We start from the raw sequence: 19,526 nt of genomic DNA on the forward strand, positions 1-19,526 counted from the left end.
GGCAGTAAAAAAAAGTCCCTCGTCACCCAGCTGCAGGGGCTGATATGAAGACAAGCCTCAAGGCAGCTTATGGTTTCCGGCTGTCATCAGCTATCAGCTTGGATACTTGATATATTGAATAATCAGTGTTTGAACTGATGGAAGTGACCTTAAAATGTACTGGGGAGGGGGGAATTTACCCAGTATGCTGTGGGCAGTGGAAATTGTGGTTGGAATACATTTACATGTATTTAAATGTTTGTACTATGGGGTGGAAGGGTGGAATTGAAACACAGTGAAAACAAATGCCTTAGTCACTAAAATGGTCAAATATGGAGATATATGAAGCCAGGGAAAGGGCTCTGTAGAAGACAACAGCAGTTTAAGGATGTATACATGTGGCAAGCTGTCCTTCTGAGGCCTGTATTTATTTACAGATGGCAAAACAAGGGATTGAGAAGCATGGGGGAAGATCTTCAATAGGCAACTAAAAAATGGCATTGAAGTTGTCTGCTCAGAAGGGCTTTAACAACAAGGCCCTTGAGGAAGAGCCTTGCTTCCTCCTACCTTGGAGGGGATGTTAGAGACCTGCCTGACATGGTGATGGCAGGAAGGATGGCAGGATGGCCAGCTCCAGCAGCCTCCACATTTGTGCTGCTCAGTGCTTCAGCAAGGAAGATGAGTATCTTTCACTGACCCTTCTCGAGACCTCCCATGGGGTTAGGGTTGTGTGCAGAAAGTGGGAAGAGCCCCAGGGGTTGAAAGGAGGGAATTGGCTGGCTTTCCAGGCTCCCCCTGCATCTGTTACAGGCATCCAGCTTTGAGGAACCTGACAGGAATGTGCTTGACTTTTTGCCAAGGTTTGTGTAAAATTGTATTCCTGAGTTGCTTTGTCCTTTTTAATTGGCCTTGTCACTAGCAAAAGCCAGGCTTTAGGGCAGAAAAATTAAACCCAGTGTGCAGATTTTACAGATGGGACAGTTAGCATGCAAGAGAAGCTTTTCTAGAATTGCAGATGCATGAAGCGCCGAAAGCAGAGAGGTACTGGTTTTGGGTACCAGCTTTCATCATGCATCTCTACTCTCCTCTCCAACACTGCAGTTCTTTAATTGAAAAATGACCTCTTTGGAAATTTGGAACACAGACAGATTTTTTGCTAAGAGACCGCCACTCACTTATCCCTCTTGCTCTTTAATTTAGGTTAAATTTAAAGGAAATAACTTGAGGTTTGGAAACACATATCTCCAGGGAGCAGGTCAGTAGTATGGTATGGAATGAAGCCAATAGCTGTAGAGATCAACTACTTTGAATTGAAGAAGGTAAAGACAGGGAAACCAAACCAAACCTTTTCTATATGCATTGCTGGTGCTTTATTTTTGTACTACATTGTGTCTCACAGAGCACTGTGCAGCCACGTAGAAGAGACCTAAGGTTAGCTGATAAATACAGCCAAGTTTTCAGGCTCATGGATATTCACTCAGCTGCCTACTGAGTGCCCTGCTACCTGTTTTACAACTCTGTGGTTTGGGGTATTATACTTCTCAGGCAAAACGGGGTCATGTTTCTCACATTTACCATGGGGCAGTAAGGTTGGTAAGCCTTTACCAAAGTACCATGGAACGGCTTGTACAGCATAAAGTTTGCACTTCTGCTTTCCCAAATGTAGATTTTTCACATGCCTGGCTGCTCTGGCGCACCACTCTACAGAGACAAAAAGGTCTTCTTCATCAGGGTTGATGGGGATGGTGAAGATAACCATGGTTTGTACCAGTACTGAGAGATACTCTGTCTTGCAGAGACACAAGGCTACAACCTTTCTTTTTCCTTTGCTGCTCTCTCTCCACCATCATAAAAATGTTTCCTATCCTTACCTAGTGGTAACTTTAGAGTCTGTGATGTGGGGCAGGAAGGCTGAGAAATCAAAGTCCTCTTTAAATCCTCAAACCACAGCAGGAGTACCAGTGGAAAGCCACACTGCTCTTCTACTCCACTTCCCGCCTGACCAATCTTGGTTGGGGTTAAATATACAGCCCAGATTTTACATTTCTCAGACACAGCCCTCTTTTAAGCAGGAGTGTCTTCACATTTCCAGCAGTGCTAGTGATTGATTTGATGAGGACCACAGACCCTTGGCAAAGGGGCTGCACCTGCACTTGCCAAATCTTCTGTTGTATTAAGCTGAAGTGAGGTTTTTATGCTGTAGTCATGAAGGTGCTGATTTACAGAGAGGCTCTGGAATGACCAATCTGCAGAGCAGGTCTGCCTGGTAATTTTAAAGGACTAAAAAAATTTGAAACAGGAAATTAGGAATATGCACAACTAAAATTCCTCTCTGCTCCCTTGAGTTGCCTTAAAGGCTCTGTTTTACCTCTGTATGACCACTCTTGCCTTTCTCTCCAAGTGATGTTATTCTGTCAGAAAGAAGATAGCATGTTATCCCAGACAACCACAAATGAGCAAGAAAACAGAATTCTGTATTTTTTTTTCACTTTCTTAAGCCCATCTGCTCAAATATGGCAATTCTCTGGTGTAGAGGAGTTCAGCCATTCTGCATCTGGCAGGTAAAAGTCATAAAACATAGAAGTCCCCAGGCAATTCACAGCCACTGTTTCTGTAAAGAACAAACAAAGCAGAATGATACAAGCTGTTTGCAGTAGACACATGGAAAGAGAGCAGCACATCTCTTTTTGTCTCAGCTTCCTTACCCAGAGAAACAAATCTTCAGATGCATTTGCAGGGAAATGTGCCAGAGGAGGCAGGGAGTGATGCTGGGGAAGCTGAGTACTCGTTATCTTAATGATGCACCAAGCCTGGAACATTTAAAAAATAGATGTAATCTTTGGAAAAACCACAGAACAGACAAAAATATATGTGCTTATCTTCCAATGTGGTCAAAAGAGACAAGTCATTCCAAGCACTTCTTCAAAAGTATTCTTTTTCTCTGTAAAATAGAATGCTGCAATGAATGCACTTTTCTGGTGAAAAGTGCCCATGAAAACCAAGTGCTACCAGAATGCTATTTTTGTGAAAGAAAGCCTGTTGCTTACTTAACTGAAATCTCATGTTTTCACAGAGTTTGTGGGCTTGGCAAGTCTTTCATGAAGTAAATATTTACCTTTCTTACCACAAAGTGTCAACACTGCTTTGGGCCTAAATGTTACCTGGAATAACATTTTTATTATCTAGATCAATTTCAAAAAGCAAGAAATGACCACAATTTCAAATTAAATTTGGTAATAAAAATGAATTAATGGACATATATGACCAGGCAGCTCACACCAGTCTTCACACTGAGTTACTTAGTACACCCATAAGTCTGTCATTAAACCCCTAAGTGTATGTATCACATCTAAATGTTTCTTTCAATTCCAAAGCACAGGATAAGGCACTAATTTTAGAGTTCAGATTTGTCAATGCAGACTTTATTGGACCATCAGTCAGGTGAAGCAACCAACAGTAAAAGAAAAGTGTCTGGCAAACACTCTTGTGGATAAGCATGCGGTAACTGTGATTTGTGGTGACTGGGTTTATATTAGATGTAAAGAGATGGAAGCCACAAATATGCCTAGATCATCTACAGGTTTAGTGAATTTAAACAGCAATAACTATTATCCTCAAATTCCTATCAGTTGCAAATCACCTTGGCTTTGCCTCTTAATGCCTTTGATACTCATAATTCTCCTAGTGAAAACATTTAGGCAGCCAGTAAGAAAGCAGAAAGGATAACATGTGATTTAGACTGGTTGCCCAAATGAATAACAAAAAGAGAGCAAATTAAATTAACATTTTCCAAATAGCTCGAAGCAGGAATGTAATTCTGCCGAGGTATTTGGTACATACTTGCAAATAATACATTTGAGGAAAGGCACATCTGGTTTCTAAGTAATTTGCTGAGAAAAAAAAAAAGTATAAATAACAAGTTTATAAAGTAATTTAGGAGCTTAATGATGCAGATAAGCATCTAGTGGGAGATTTATGCCTGTGTTCTTTTGAAAAAAATCCAAAACGATGTCCAATTTACAAACTTATGTTGCTAAATACTTTTAAGATTTGGTCTTAGTTTCAAAATAAATGCAACAAAGGACATTTGCAACAAAGTCCTTGACCCGGGTGAGTGTGTAGCTGCACACTTTTTGCCAGTCCATGCAGGTGTGGGCTGCAATGTGACACACATTCTGTGGCAGAGAGGTTCATATCCCTGCAGTTATAACAAGACCACACTGAATGATTAATAATGGCTTGGCAGAAAAATATAAATCAATTCCTCCACAACAGCACTGGGGTTGTGAATTGAAGGGGGAACCTGTAACCCTTTAGGTTTTGCAATCTTACATAGAGAATACTTGACATTACTATAGCAGGGGGAAAATACTTGATGTTGCTATACATTAGGGGGAAAACCAGGATTTGTTTTTGTATTCTGTTTATATTAAAAAGGGAAAAAAGAAAAAAGAAATTAGGGATTTCAGGGTTTGCAGAAGAAATATTAGGAGATAAATTATTCTGTAATATAGGCATGCTAAAAACCTGAAGGGATGAAAGGAGATAGTCACTAGAAGAATAAATTATTTTCTTCAGTAGGAGGAGCCTGATCATGTCTTGCAAAGAAAGGAATCTTTCTTACAGCAAATTAATTCCAGTCCTTATTGTAGAGGTTCGTGTTAAAAATTTTTCACAAACAGAAATACCTCAAGAACACAATTTCTACAGAAAATCCTACATAATTCTAAACAGGAGTTCACTGCACACAGAAACAGTTGTTTGCTGATGCAGATCCTAATTACTTCGGCATTGCTTCAGCTAATCTCTGTCATGCAGTTAAGGTAACATGAACCGTGCCATTTAAAATCAAAATGACTGTCTATGCAGGCTTTTATATCTCCGCTGAAAAAGCCATCATAAAGAAACAAACCAACACAAAAAGATCCAAACATTTGCATTCTTTAACAGCTAACCCTTTAATGGGAGTTTCTTTGAGAAAAGCCCTTCTGTAAGAGAGAATTCATGTAAGGGCACACATACTTTTCTAGCCTTGTGGCTTGTTGCTGAGGTTTTTTTCCCCCCTGGTTTTTATTTTATTTTTTGTTTGTTTGTTTTTGCTGGAGGTTTCGTTTGTTTGGGTTTTTAGTTTGGTTTTATTTCTGTGGGTTTTGTTTATTTATTTGTTTCCTTTTGTTTTGTTTTGTTTAGGGTTTTGTTTTGGCTCTAATTTATATGGTAATTTTTTTAATTAAAGAAACCTTTCTCCTGCAACAAAAATAGACATTTTCCCTGGCCAACTTCTCTGGAAAACTTTTCGTTTCCCTGATAAAGTCTCCAACACCCTCTGGGCTGTTGACTGAGCCACCTCTTCCTCCCGCTCGGTGCCAGTGTTGTCCAGCGTGATCAATAAGGGTTGGGCTGTGGGCTGGAGGTGCATTTGTAGCACATGAACATCTGGAAGTCATTCCCGGCTGGAGTGGACCGTGAGCACACTAGGCAGACAGGATCCTATAACATCTCTCCTGTCTCAGCCTTAGCTGCCTCCGATGGCCAGATAATGAGAGCAGTACTCTGAGTGAAAGTGTTTATGTGTTTATGTGACCGCAGGTATGAGCCTTTTTTGCTGCTGATTTCTCACACACTCTGCAGACAGTCAGCAGGGATGTCTGGGGACAGGGCAGACCTGGAGCAGTGTGACGGGGCACAACCCCCACCATCTCCAGGACTTCCTTTTCTCCTGCCTGTTGTAGCAATGTGTTGCCTATCATCATTAGGGCTTTCTTCCTAGAAAACAACTTTGACCAATAACATATTTACAAGAAGGGTGTCAGCTAGCATCATTTAGCCAAGTGGAGTGATTTTTTAAGGGTTTTTCTCTTCCAATTAGTTTTTGAATGAGATTAGTATATATATATATCTTGAGTTAACTCACCAAACAGTTTGAAGTCCTTGCACAAATTTAAAAGCCACAGAAAATCTTGCCAAGGTTCACATATATATAAGCATTTGCCTGACTATGCAGTCCCATTGGACCAGAGCAGTGAACATGGAAGTATATTCACCATACAGCTAGAATCCCACTGCGTATGTGGTGGAGCTGCCTGAGGAGACAGTGTAGTCCTCAAAAACAACCAGCAAAACACTTATCTTGCCAGTCCTCTAGGAGAGGAAGGAGTTTGGATATGCCTTTTGGAAGGGATTACTGAACGGTGTCTTGAGAGCAGCACTGAAAAAATTATTACTGAGCAGGCTTTGAAGGCTGCAGTTTGGTGGTACACTGAGAAGTTTTTTTAGCTTATGATTAGAGTTCATGACCCTTGTGACCAAAGCCACTGAGCACATTACAGACTTCAGCACCTTTGTCCTTCAAAATATCTTTCAGGAACTGTCATTACTGCTGTTATTACTCTTTCTGTTCCATGCAATGATCACATATTTGGCTGGTGTGTAAATGCAGCCTGGAGCCAGGGGCAGGACCCATCACTTCACTGGCCCATTGCACCATCTCAGCATGTATCTCCAGGATCATCCCAGCATAGCCCAGGAGGAGCAATGGGAAGAGAAACAAGGTACCTCCTGCTATCTTAATTTGGACACTTGGCATGAACTGATTAGGTGCCTTGTACCAGGAGCTAGGAGCATAGCTAGAGGCAGGAGTTCCAGCTGTGCTCTGGAGCTGGCACAACATTGGTTGGCTGCAAGATCAAGTAGCCCAGCTGCAATGTGGAACACTAGAGAAATGTGGCCCCAAAGCCACAGAAAGGAATGAGAGTGACTTGCTGGAATCATCGTAAGGAGCTCAGCTTAGAAACTATCCTGGCTTATTTTCATAATTTAAAAAAAAAAATCAGTTATGAAAGAATCCGTATCCTAATTTTCCTGAAAATTAATGTAACCATATTCTGCTAACTTTTTAAATGATTACAGTTTTTTTTTCACACATTAATATACTGCTTGCTTTTTGGTTAACTAGTTAATTGTCTACTGATATTACCTAGACAGGTGACTGGTTTATAATAGGTTGAATGAAATTTATTGACAGTTTAAAATAAAGAAGTTGGAATACAGATATACCTGCTAGCAGCCATAGGAGAATAGAATAAAATATTTTATATTTGTGAAGTAAATATCTACCTTTCAGCATTAGCTTGCATACTTTTCCTTTTCTAATCAATAAAAAATGGAAAGATATTAGACTGAAACTACTCCAGAATCTGTTTTGTCAGAAATTAAAGAGAACATTATTCCAGATTCATTATTTTCTAGTCCAATTGAAGTTAGATTATACATAAATAACAGAAAAATAACTTTCTCGCTTCAAAACCACTCTGGCATGAAACTCATAAAAATCCAAGAGTGTGCATGAACAATAACAGAAAACAGATACTAAAAAAAAAAATTTAAAATGTTTGGTAAATTTTGTTAAACAATTTCATTGGCAATAGAAACAGGAAAATGCTTTTTTTGGTGTCCTATTCTAATTAGTTACACAAAAATCAAAGGTATATATCTAAATAATGTGTCTCATTTTGATGTGTTGACATCTGCTGTTATTTTAGGTATCTACTTCAGGCACTTTGATTATTAGGACAAGTCTTTTACAACAGTTTTTGAACTAAATTCCCATAATCCATAGTTTACTCATGTTAAGAGCCTAAATAAACCTTTCTAGTTATGGTCTAAAGGAGATATTTTGTTTCTTTACTGCCAAAGAAAATGTTTGCTACTTCCTCTTAAAGGAATATCAGATTGATACAACCCTTCATGTCTAATCTACAGATGTGTTTGTACTCCTGTTTCTAGATGATGATCAACAAGAGGTATTGGCTTACAAACATTTGTGTCTAAACACACATGCTAAATTTATTTTATTTGTATAATTTTAGTAATTTAAAAAAGGTTTTTATAACATATGATTTAACGGTGTTGAAAATTATAGGATTCTCAGGTCCAAGTTGTTAAATCAGTTGTTGAAGTGGTTTGACAAGCTCTCAAGATGACCACAGGCTAGAAGATTCATTTCAGCGTGACAAGATTTCAGAGGATAGGAATATATTTATAACCTAAAGCATGTTTATTTAAAGCCCACTGGAAATAAAGTCAGTAGAAATGTGTTAGAACAATGCACTTAATTAAAGTACTACATCATGGATCCAGCACAGAAATTGTGGCTTAGTACTTTGAAGATGCTCATGTAATGAGACTAGTTTTTAAAAGGAAATTTTTAAACTGCAACCTATTTAGAAGAAAAGAATGATTATGGGAGTGTAAGTGAGAAATTTCAGGCCACTCAGGGAAGTGCTCAAGTCACCATGTCCAGAAATATTCAAAAGACGTATAGCAGTGGCACTAAGGGACGTGGTTTAGTGGTGGACTTGGCAAGTTTAAGTTTGCCGTTGTACTTAATGATCTCAAAGGTCTTTTCCAACCTTAATTATTCTGTAATTCTATGTTTCATAGGACATTTCTAGAAATTCAGGATAAAAAAATGTGAGACAGTGAGAAAGTGGCATCAGAAAGTCAAATGAAAAGTTCATTTGTTAGCATTTTGGAAAAATCTATATACATGGGGCTTTTTCCATGGATTTTCTTGGATTCTCAGTGTTTTACACACCAGCAGAGTATTTGAAATAGGAATGAAAGAACATTACTTGTGCTCATTTGATCTATATGGGAGACAATCCTTCTTAAAAAGAGTACGGGTTTATAAGGTAACTGAAGAATTTATTACAATGTGAGAAAGATGAAACAATGCCTCTCCCAAAGCTTCAATCCAGTGACCTTGTTGCTCCAGTCATTCAGGGGACATGCCCTATTGCCAAGTCCTTTCTTATTGTGCTGGTTTCAACATCTGAAAACAGCACCCTTACCTTCCAGGTGGACATTGTAAGATCTCATTCACTCATTCATCTCTGCTACTATTCCCTTCCCAAACAGTCAAAACTGCAGTTAATTCCCTTTTTTTGTTGTTGTTCAGCCAGTGAGGTAATTGTTTCTTTTCCCTCGATTTTTAACTGACTTGAGCACTTTAAACACTGACAGCGAATTTTAATCCTTGAAAGAGCTCAATTCTGGGATCCCAAGTGAATGGATGTGCCTTCCATTAAGACCTTCTGCCACACTTGGACCAGACTAGACTTTCTAAGTGACTTTCTAAGTGACTTTCACCACTCTGAGAAAGTGGGGCTCCTGCACCCTGTCTCTTTGGGTGTCACCATCAGAAAGGTCAGAGAGAGATACCATTGGAAAACCTTTATAAGTGTTCATTATTTCCTATAGGCCCTGGGCCATGGTCTCTCTCCAGGGAAGCTACACACCAAGAAAGGTATAGGAAAGGATGCTGAATGCCTGAGGAGATGGAGCCATTACATGAAACCACTGCACACAAAAAGGCAAAAAGAAGTTGAAACGGGGGAGGGAGAGATACGAAATGCCTGTGACACTAAGTACGGTACAGTCATGAGCAAAGTGGTGAACTTAGCTTGGGGTGCAGTGCCAGTTCAGCCAACATGACTGAGCAAGGACAAGGATGCAGAGAGAGGCAGGGACTGTACTCTCATGGCATTTTGGTACAGCTGCTCTCTGAAAACAGCTTTGAGGCTTGCTTGTGTACCCATAAAATTCCTGCAAGGATCACACTGCATTTGAAACCATCTGGTTCTCCACTGCACCTTTTTGCTGGTAAAGATAAGCCCTTAAAATTGAGCAGCAGTCTCAAAATATTGGCACAAACCAATTTTGCAGTTTGTTTGCTCTCATATGTTTTGCCTAATGTGCAGAACAGCAGCTGATGAAAGAACTGGTAAGGCAGAAACAAAAGCATAGTTTGTTGCATGAAGCCTAGCAATTATTAAAGCTATTGTGGATGAGGGTGATGAGCTACCTGTGTTTAAAGAAGACTTAAGGGCATGTTAATTCTGAACCTCCAGACAAAAAGAGCTTGTTTAACAGAGATACTTCCTCTCATACATTGAATAAGCAGAGATTAAGACTGAGGATTTGGTTTACAGAATGGCATGTTTTTGTTTTCATAATCCTTCTTTCAAGTTTAGCAGCAACCACAAAATGGCATTATGAAATTAAAATTAGTTTTTATTTTTCAGACCTAATAAAAAGCCAAATTTCTGTAACTTTGAGTGGATATAGAGTATATTTTACAGAAAATGCATTAGGCTGAAGGAAGTGTTGGAAATTCTTCATCCTCATGCTGAAATTTTGTCTTCATATTTGTGTTATCTGAATCCTTTTCCCAACTGATTTCACACTGAGGTGAAAGCCATCATCAGAAGAGGGGTTTTCAGATTTTCCAATGAAACAGTGTGTGTACAGATGTTACAGTCAAGATGAGAGACGGTGGACCTATCTACACAGTGACACAATGGGTATTACTGCACTGCACTGTGCTCTCTGTAACATACTGAGGTGGTAGTTGTAGGCTAAGCTAATGCCTAAGGATGGCCAAACACTTTAGCTATCTGAGCAAGTGGCTCAACCTTCTGTATTTCTCTATGATTTATTATGCCAGCCTCAGCAGCTAATCCTTCACAGAATTTCCAACATGCTGGATAGGTTGAGTATGGCGTGTGGAGGGTGATAAAAAGTCCATTATATGAACAACACAGGCAAGAGGAGAAAACCCCATCCTTAGAACAAAAGTGAGCTTGAAGATGAGTAGCTGTTTTTGTCTTTTTTTCTTTTTTTGAGAATCCAGGAGAAGAGTGCTTTTCTCCCTGTTCATCTTTGTGAATGTGTGAAGATATTATAGTTGCCATGTCAAGGACAGTGAGAAGCCTCTGAGCTACAGAAGGATCACAAAACAAGGCTGTGCTATGTCACACAGTTCAGTGAACCTGGGCATTGTTTCTGTGTCACTTCTTAAAGCAACTGAAACTTCTCACTGGGAATTTTATTACCTATGGTAATGTAAATTCTATGCAAATATATATTAAATATATATATATATGTATGTATTTTAAGAAAGAGGCTTACTCTGATTCTCCCAAGTGTGTTGTCGTTGCTATAGCAAAACTTACCTGACCTCATGAAGAAGGAGGAAATAGGTCTGCTCAGTGGATGAGTGATCCAAATGCTTCATACTCATCAAGAACATTGTGCTCCATGACAACCATTACAATTGTCATTCAGAACAGTTTTGCAGGTGGGATTCGCCCTGGCTTACAACACAGTTTGTGTGTTGAATACTGCTAGGATCTCTGCTGCACCCTGTTAGCTGGCTGCCCCTACTCCTTTCAATGCTAGTCTGCTTGCTTAAGCAGTTTTAATTTTGCCAGCATTTTGCTTGTGGCAGCCAATATTTGCTTGCAAAAGTTCAAACTTTTGCTAGTGGTGATGGAGCCTCTCCTATGTTGCACTGATTGGAAATTTCCAGGTTGTTGATAGACCTTTACAGGCCCCAAACAGCTGCAGCTCATAACTGAACTGTATTTGCTGCTAGTCTGGCTTGTTGCTGGCAAGGAGGAGGATATTAAAATCCTATAAAGATACTATCAAATTAGGAAATACTGCACAGTGTGCTTTTGTTTCTTTTAAGGATGAAGAAACCAGATGAGAGAGGACTTAAGCTCCCTCTGTGCATATACATGTAGAGGGGAAAGAAATTAGATTTAACTGACCCCTTGATGACAGTACTTAATATTTGGCTATATTTAATCACATATAGAAAAGACAGTTGCACTTTTCAACAGCTGCTGTTGCTCTGAGCTTCAAGGGGCTAGCGAAAAGATTAGGTCTGGGACAGGATTTAGTCCCTGTGTCTCCCTCCTCCCCAAAATCTGCATTTTTCATGATTTTTGGAGTTCCAGTGGGAAAATAAAACAAACCAAAACACATTCTTTACTGTGTTCAAAATTTTACTGCTGTTTCAATTATGTCATGGCAGTATAGGCGGAAGCAGATGGCCAGGAAAGAAAGCAGGCCCTGCAGGTGTGAGAGCATACATCACCAGCTTTGGGATCCCACATCGGTGGGGCTCATCTTTGCCCAGCTGTGGAGGAAAGGCTTCACTGGCTTCCCAGGTTAGACTGAATAGCAGTGTTTTATTTAAAGTTTTATTCTTTTTCAAGTTTCAGCCCAGTTTCAGGAAGACAACTGACCACAGGACTGGATACCTGGCAAGGCTTTTAGCAGTCTCAGTACACAGAGAGCAAGGTGGGGTGATTAATGGACTGAACTCTCTCCAGCCCTAAAGGAGAATCATTCTGAATGGGTTCACATCCTGGTATCAGAGAACTCCGATCTGCCCAGATGTGCCAAAATCCAGGTTAGGGATGTGGTACTTGTCCAACCTAGACATGTTGAGGGATGATTTCTGATTTTGACTTAAGCTTCTTTATATTCTTATAATAATAATTCTGTGTGTCCACTTCAGAGTGTGAATGACTGATTAAGAAATATAAAAGGAAGTTTATAACTTTACCAGGATGTGTTTGATACTGCCATCAGTATTTTAATTAAAATGTTAATTAAATTATTACTTCTCTTGGTCCTGTTTCACCAACAAGCTTCAAAATGCCTTAAAAATTATTAAAATTTAAAACAAGTCTTCTGGAGGGGAAACAAGTAGAATATTCCAGCAACTAGTGCTACTTTACACAAATGTAAAGACATCAGTTTTAAATGTCCAGATTGGAAGGTGTTGTGTGACTGTCTTGGTTTGAAGGACAGGTGTCTGCCAAGAGAGGTGGGAACCTCCCTTTAAATGGAGACTAGGACCTCTTTTCTTCTAAAATATTACTAATAGTTTGAAATTAAGGGGCTTTCAGGCAAAGATATGGGGAAAGAAATACCAGTTCTTTGTTAGTGTGTGTGTACTAGTGTGTGTACTAGTGTGTGTCTGTATAACCAGGCAAGCAAACAGCGGCACTGCTGGCACAACCAGCGAGAGCAGAAATCCCAGGGAAGTCTCTTTCCGCTCTTTGAGCGCTTTGGTGCGGTTCCGGTGGCGGCCGGCAGGGGGCGCTGCTGGCTCCCGGCGGGCCGGGTGGGTGCGGTGATTCCCCCGCGCCTGCAGGGGGCGCTGTGCGCGGCCTGGCCAAGGCTCCCTCACGCCGTCATGGCAGCCGGGCTGGGCGGAAGGGATGGAGAAGGAACTTCCTTTACAAACCCGCAGGGACAGCCAATCCCGGTGCCCCCTCTGGACAGAAAAAGGACCTGTGGCAGGGGTGGAACCTCTGAGCAGCAGCTGGCACATAAGGACAGGCTCACCCACAGCAGAAGAAGCAGGATGAGGCTGGAGTCCAGCAGCAGCAGCAGCAAAGTTCTACCCCAAGCAGAAGCTTGACCATCCTCCTCAGGAGCTGAGAGAGCAAGACAGCTAGGAGTTGCCCTAGCCCCCTAGATACCAATTCTCGTGGTATCTCTGCCCCTCCAAGAGGAAACCCTAATATAAGAGAAATGCAGCGAGGTGCCCTCCTCCCCCGAGCTTGGCAAATTCTTTCCTCTCTCCTAAGTAGCGGTTGTTCTGGTTTCTTAGCAACAAAATGAAAGAAAAATTCTCTAAGAGAAAGAAAACAAAAGGAAACACCCTAACCTCCAACAATGACATGGCCCAATATTAGTGAAAATAGCCTTTTTGAAAAGGTTATTGAAACTATTAGATAATTTAAAATCTAGCTTTATAAGGAAAAGCAATTTGCACAAGCCCTATACTGCAAATGCAAGGAGTAAAGGAAGGAGTCTGGTTTCCTGTGTTAAATGTGTGTGTCATCCATGTTAAAGTTAACAGCAATTGAGCATGGGGAGTATCTCTTCTAATTTTAAGCTTCAAAATGCACAAAAGGAAGGAAGCAGCTCAAATTACTTTCCCACCATAACACTGAGAAGGCCCAATGGGTGGTGAAATGGAGCAGCCAGTGTCTCAGCCTTAGGGCTTCTAGGTAAAGCTACAGAGCATTTGGTTCTCACTGGAACTCACAACCTTGGTGTATTGCAAGCATTAAATCATCCTTCTATTTCTTAAGCCAGTTAAATGCTCTTTTTAAAATGATCACCGGGAATATTTGTCTACACACGTGGGTTATTCAGAAACACATCACTTATTCTGATTACTACTGGGAGTTCTCGTTGTATAAAAGCATAGGCACAAGCAGCTTTGCTTCTTTTGAAAATGAACTTTCTGATTTAAATTGTGCTCATAACTTTGCATGTAAAATAGATGCAGTTGCACACTTCACACCCATGTAGATACTGATATGCAGCAAAATAACTTGACATGAAACATGTGGTCAAGAAACATCCCAGGGTTATGCCCATGCAAATATTTTCATGCATGTCTACATGTACTCAAGTACATGCTGGCATTTTGCTCTGGACTATGTAATTACTTCTGTAATTAGGTTTTTCCATAAACCACAACTCAAACTTTATTCTTTCACAAATGCACTTTAATTTTTATTTTGATAATTATGAGGTCTTCATAATTAGAAATAAAGTGCATTAGGAAAAAAAGAATATTTAATGACCTTAAAACAAAGTGGCAAAATAGTACTGCTTCAAGAAATATCTTTTGACAGCAATGCATGATTCAGTCCTGGTGCTGATTATCACAGGAAGTTCCTGAGGCCAAGAGCATGCCAAGACCATTTAAAAAGACTGGATATTAATGCAAATAAAAACCACCCCAAATGGTCATTCTTGGTTATTGTCAAAATACCGGAAGAGTGTTTGATCTCTGTTACCTTGCTTAAAACAATCTCTCTTGTAAGGACAGAAGGTGGGCCCTATGTTTGGAGATGCAGTCTAAAGATGAAATGGTTGGTTACTTCCCACATTAGCTGCTGGGAAAACATATTTATTCTTCTATGAACAGCTTCCCCAGGCCACCCCATAAGATTAATTTTCCTGATGCTTTTCCTTCAATCACAGAAATTCCTCTCCTGAGGAAAAGAGAATCAATAAAAGATATTTTTTCAGTTTAATCAAATGCTCCAACACAGTGCATTACGGAGTAAAGGTTTGTTTTGGTAATGCATGGGAAGCTTGCTAAGCTCTATTTATGCAAGCCCTACATAAATCAGTTGTGAAAGTCAAGTCCATTGTAATGTTTAGAGCTGAGCAAAAAGGTTTATTTTTTGTTTTGTTTGTTTTGGTTTTGTGCAGGTATTTTAAAAAGTCTCCAGAGTTTTAAATAAAATGTAATAGATATGAACATCCCATATTTAGATCTGAATATCTGTTGTAGTGTGAAATTTCATGAGGGAAGAGAAAATTATTTTTTTTGAAAATTATTATGTTTGTAAGGCTTCATTTCAGATCCTAAGCCTAGATCTGATCATATGTTGTAACTTAGAATCTGTCTAGGGGTGGTGGGGAGGAGTGGGTGCTGTGAGCAGTCAAATGTCCATGGCCTGGCTATAGACTCTGAGAGCTTTTGGGTGCAGAAGGCTGGTGGTGAATCCTCCCATGTTGCTTTCTGCCTTCACTGAGTGCCAGCATAAATAAAACACCCCCACATGTGGTTTAGAGGAGAAAAGTAAGGCTGCCCTTGACTCACAGTGACTGTCCTTGTGGCCCTGTCCCTACAGAACCATACTGAAGTGTGAGGACTGTTGTTTGCTTCACATCTTTAGCATTGGGGCTGCTTGTTTTGCAGTTTAGTTAAATCATAATTCATCCAAGTTATGGATAAACCATATTAATTTATACAAATATCCTACCTAATTGTACCAGACAAACCATTTTGGTGGGAACTTAATGATAAATGGAAGTTCTATACAAAATAAAGACAACTGTTTGGTGAGTGATTTTTTTTGGTGGTGAATGACTGTATTCCTTGCGTAAAGCTTTCACTGAAAAATGTGCAGCAAGACTTACATTTTTAATGATTGATCATTGCTTGCGTGCTAGTGCTCCTTTTCCATGTTTTTCCTGTTCATTTCCCATTTTTCTCCTGTTCTCTTCATCATAAAAATTTTTCTATGAGCAAAAATATGATGGATGTGCTCTGACTGGGAATACAAAAAAAGGCAAAAACATAACCACAATTCAGCAGAATTTGGTATAAGAACAAGCTTACTGAAGTTTGAAAAATTCAGTTAAGGTGTAATTGCCATTCCTAAAATTTACTTTATTTTTGTCACCTGCTGTTTCATGTTTTTACTAGACATTTTAAATCCAGGATATCAGTCTCTGGTGAACAGAAATTCCTGGCATTAGTGGCTCTGCCTTTATTGGAATTCTTAAATTTATACATTCACAAATGAGATGTAGTCTTGGTTTCAGAAATGGACTAGTTTCACTAGTATTTACATGTCTGAACCAGAACTCAGAGGAACAGAAAGTCAAGCATAGATTTTGTGGTTTTCACCTTAATCTTCATTCCTGGAAGCCATGAATTATTGTCTCCTCATGTTATTCATGTGATGAGCTAAAGACAACCTAAGTAGCCATGAGCCCATGGGAACATACTGCAAACTGAGGGCTGTGTCATCTCAGCTTAGTGTGAGCATAACATGGGGAAAAAGTGGAAGTGCCACTGTCTGAGATGGCCTCTCCCTGACATTTTTTGTTTACAAGAAGCAAGTTTCTCTGATCTGTTGTTTCATATGAGTAAAATGCTAGAGAGCTGACCTTTTCTGCAGCTGAGTGCCTTGGATGCTTACAGAAAGCTTCAAAAAGCACCAAAATTGATTCAACTTTTGTACAGAAGAATTTAGCCTCAGACCTAAAAACATTACATGGTGGAGGACATAGTGCTGCCTACATCCACATGAGCTGAACCATATGAATTGCTTTGGCTGACAAATGAGGCTTTTGAGGAATTTTATTGTTGTTGCTTCCCACCTCAGGTATCGGCAATGTGGCCTTGAAGACCTCCTTTCTCACTGCTTTGAGAAAGGTTGCAAAGCTGTGCTAGGATCACTAGAAAAAACACAGTGTCATTATAGACCAAGACATGACACTAAAATATGAGGGTGTGAAAGCCTGTCATTTGCAAGGCTGTAATATGCATTAATATAGTGTAAGAGAGAGCAGCTTAGATGCTATGGTGGCAATGTGCACTGACCATATTTCTCTGGTTTGGAAAGAGACCACAACACTTTATTTTGACAAGGGATAATATACATCTTTGAGAGTGACTATGAAAGAACATTTAGCTTAATATGTCAAGCAGTCCAACATGCAACAGAAAGCTGCTAACATCTGCTTAGGTGTCATGTTTTCTTGTGTGAAATTTACATCTCAGATTGTAGCAGCAATCTTTGCAAGAGTTACGCTATTTCAAAAGAGAAACACCACCTAAGGTGGAACATTCTCTGTTTATTTAAAACAAAATTAGGAACCAACAATGTATTATTCACAGTCTTCAGTGTATCCTGAGAATCTTGTGTGTTTCTTTAACTGCTATAAATACAGATTCAGCTTGCCACACACAGAGAACTTCATCTGAATCTTGTCAAATGAGTACATTATTTACATTTCATCCCATCTAAAAATGTGGCTTTCTCTTTTGAGCTTGTAAGTGCGGTAGCAATGCAACACCAACACAAGCATGCGTTACTATTTTGTGGACAATATCCTTTCCTGACTACAGTGGAGTCAAATGAGAAAGCCTTTCCTCTTCAAGTACCATTTGGACCTTCCTCAAAAAAAAAAAACAGGATCAATCTTCTCATATTAAAAAAAAATCAGGATGTCAACTTGCATCAATTAATCAAGTGTCCTCACTTCTCTTGTCTTGCTCTTTCCCCTTTTTTGCATGAGTAACTTAAAATCATGCATGCAATTATGTGACAGTTATTTCAATAATACAAAAATAATTTTAGTAATCCCTCTCCCCTTTTATGACTGGAATCTTTTCTCAAGTTTATGGCTCCATCTCAGGGTATGGAGCATATATATAACTACCATTTTTAGCTAGAGTCAGTGGCTTTTTTTTTCACAGATACACAAAATGAAGAAGTCTTGTTTGTTTCTGTCTCTATTTTTTTTCCAAGTGTAAACTAAACAACTGCTTTTACATCTCTTGCTGGTTAGCAGCCAATGTAAATGCTTATGCTAGGAGAACAAGCCCATTTCCTGCTGTTAAGGCTTTTTTGTTTATCCTAGAGCTACTCACTGCCACTGCCTGCCCCTGACAGACTATTAACCCCTGTTTCTAGCAGGAATACCAGATGTGGGTTTCTTAAGCAAATTATTGGTTATTTCACCACATGTCGTTTTTACATTTAAGTGTTTCCAGCTTCTCAGAACATTCCACAGAAACAACATCACATTTTCCTTCAACCTGTTAATTAGCATAATTATTTATCAGCCTGAAACCACAGCTAGAGTTTGTTAAGCTGCAGACAGATATGCACTGGGTAGTGGCCCAAGAGACTAGAAAGAGTGATGAGAGGAGGGAGGCTGTGGGAAGGCATGCTGTTTGCATTTGTCTCCACCACCTCCTCTGAAGACCTCTCCAGCTGATACGACACATCCCTCTTTCATGCTGCAGGCAGAGGAGGGTTACTTGTCTGCCAAGTTCTACCCAGCTGTAACAGGGAGATCTGGCTCCAGATGATCACCCCAAAAAGAGGTGATATGAGAAATATGCATCCTCTGCTATCTCTGGCACAAAGTCCAGTCCTCCCCTTGGATTGATATGTTCCTTGTGTATTTATCTAATCTCCCTCACTGAAAGGAATGATAAGATTGCAACATTTGTAAAACCTCTAGGATGTAGTTTCTTCAGTCAGCATTAACCAAGAGTGTCTTTGTCTAGCCTTGTGCAAGCAACATTCATCCTTAGGTCAAAAAAACCAAACCCTTTGCAGAATAATATAGTGGAAGAAGCAGGTGTAAACTACTCATTAGATCCGAGAACAGATGAAATAAAAAATTGGTTGATACATTTCAAATGCTCTGCCCCTTATGTAGAGGGTCTGAATCCGAGCAAACTAAGCCTCTCTTGCCCTGGGCCCCATATGAGTCTAGCACTAGAGTTGTTTCTGTAGGTCCCTCTGTGGGGTGGATGGCACTCACCTTTTGAAAGGTTAGGCAATTTTCTACCTGAATGTGTCTAGGCTGCTTTTATAGCTCCATCAAGTCCTGTACTTCTGCCAACAGCTGTACTGTGGTTTATGCATACCGGGTAATTGACAGGATTTAATGTAAAAATTATTAATGGTGGTATGGAATAGTTATGGATAAGTTTCTAAGTGGCTGCATTTGGCTATGAGCTGCAGTGGAGTCTATTTTTTTTTTTTTCAGTCAGACTTTGGAAAAATATTACTTGGCAAATGAACTAGAATGTTCTGTGACCACAGTCCAAATATGCTGGTTTTCCTAAAAATGTTCAGGACTGCGAATTATATTCCCAAGCATTGCAGTTCATTTGCAAGACTAGAGAAAGTAGAAAGTATCCAAGACTAGATTTCTCTGATCATATGCTTCCATGAAGTGATCTGTGAAGTGAAACTCAACTCACCTAGGCTGTCAGCAGAATTTCTCACAGTGTTTGCCAGTCTTTTTTCCATAGTGACCCCTCTTCATAGCTATTTCATTATATCTTGTATCTTTGTTATGTGAGTGAAAAAGAGCTGAAGCATTTTTTTTCCACAGGAAAA

The 19,526-nt window shown here is 39.7% G+C and overlaps 1 long non-coding RNA gene across 2 annotated transcripts in view; it reads right to left on the reverse strand.

Moving 5' to 3' along the window:
• Window positions 1–1,358: 1,358 nt before the first annotated feature.
• LOC143692168 (uncharacterized) overlaps window positions 1,359–19,526 on the reverse strand; it is a 102,325-nt gene continuing 84,157 nt past the window's right edge. For both annotated transcript variants that reach the window (XR_013180020.1, XR_013180019.1), the window contains 2 exons: window positions 2,685–2,789; window positions 1,359–2,590 (listed from right to left, as the gene is read on the reverse strand). This is a non-coding gene — a long non-coding RNA (uncharacterized LOC143692168). The remainder of the gene's footprint in view (window positions 2,591–2,684; window positions 2,790–19,526) is intronic.

This window comes from Agelaius phoeniceus, chromosome Z (genome assembly GCF_051311805.1).
Source record: "Agelaius phoeniceus isolate bAgePho1 chromosome Z, bAgePho1.hap1, whole genome shotgun sequence".
Taxonomy (NCBI): Eukaryota; Metazoa; Chordata; class Aves; order Passeriformes; family Icteridae; genus Agelaius; species Agelaius phoeniceus.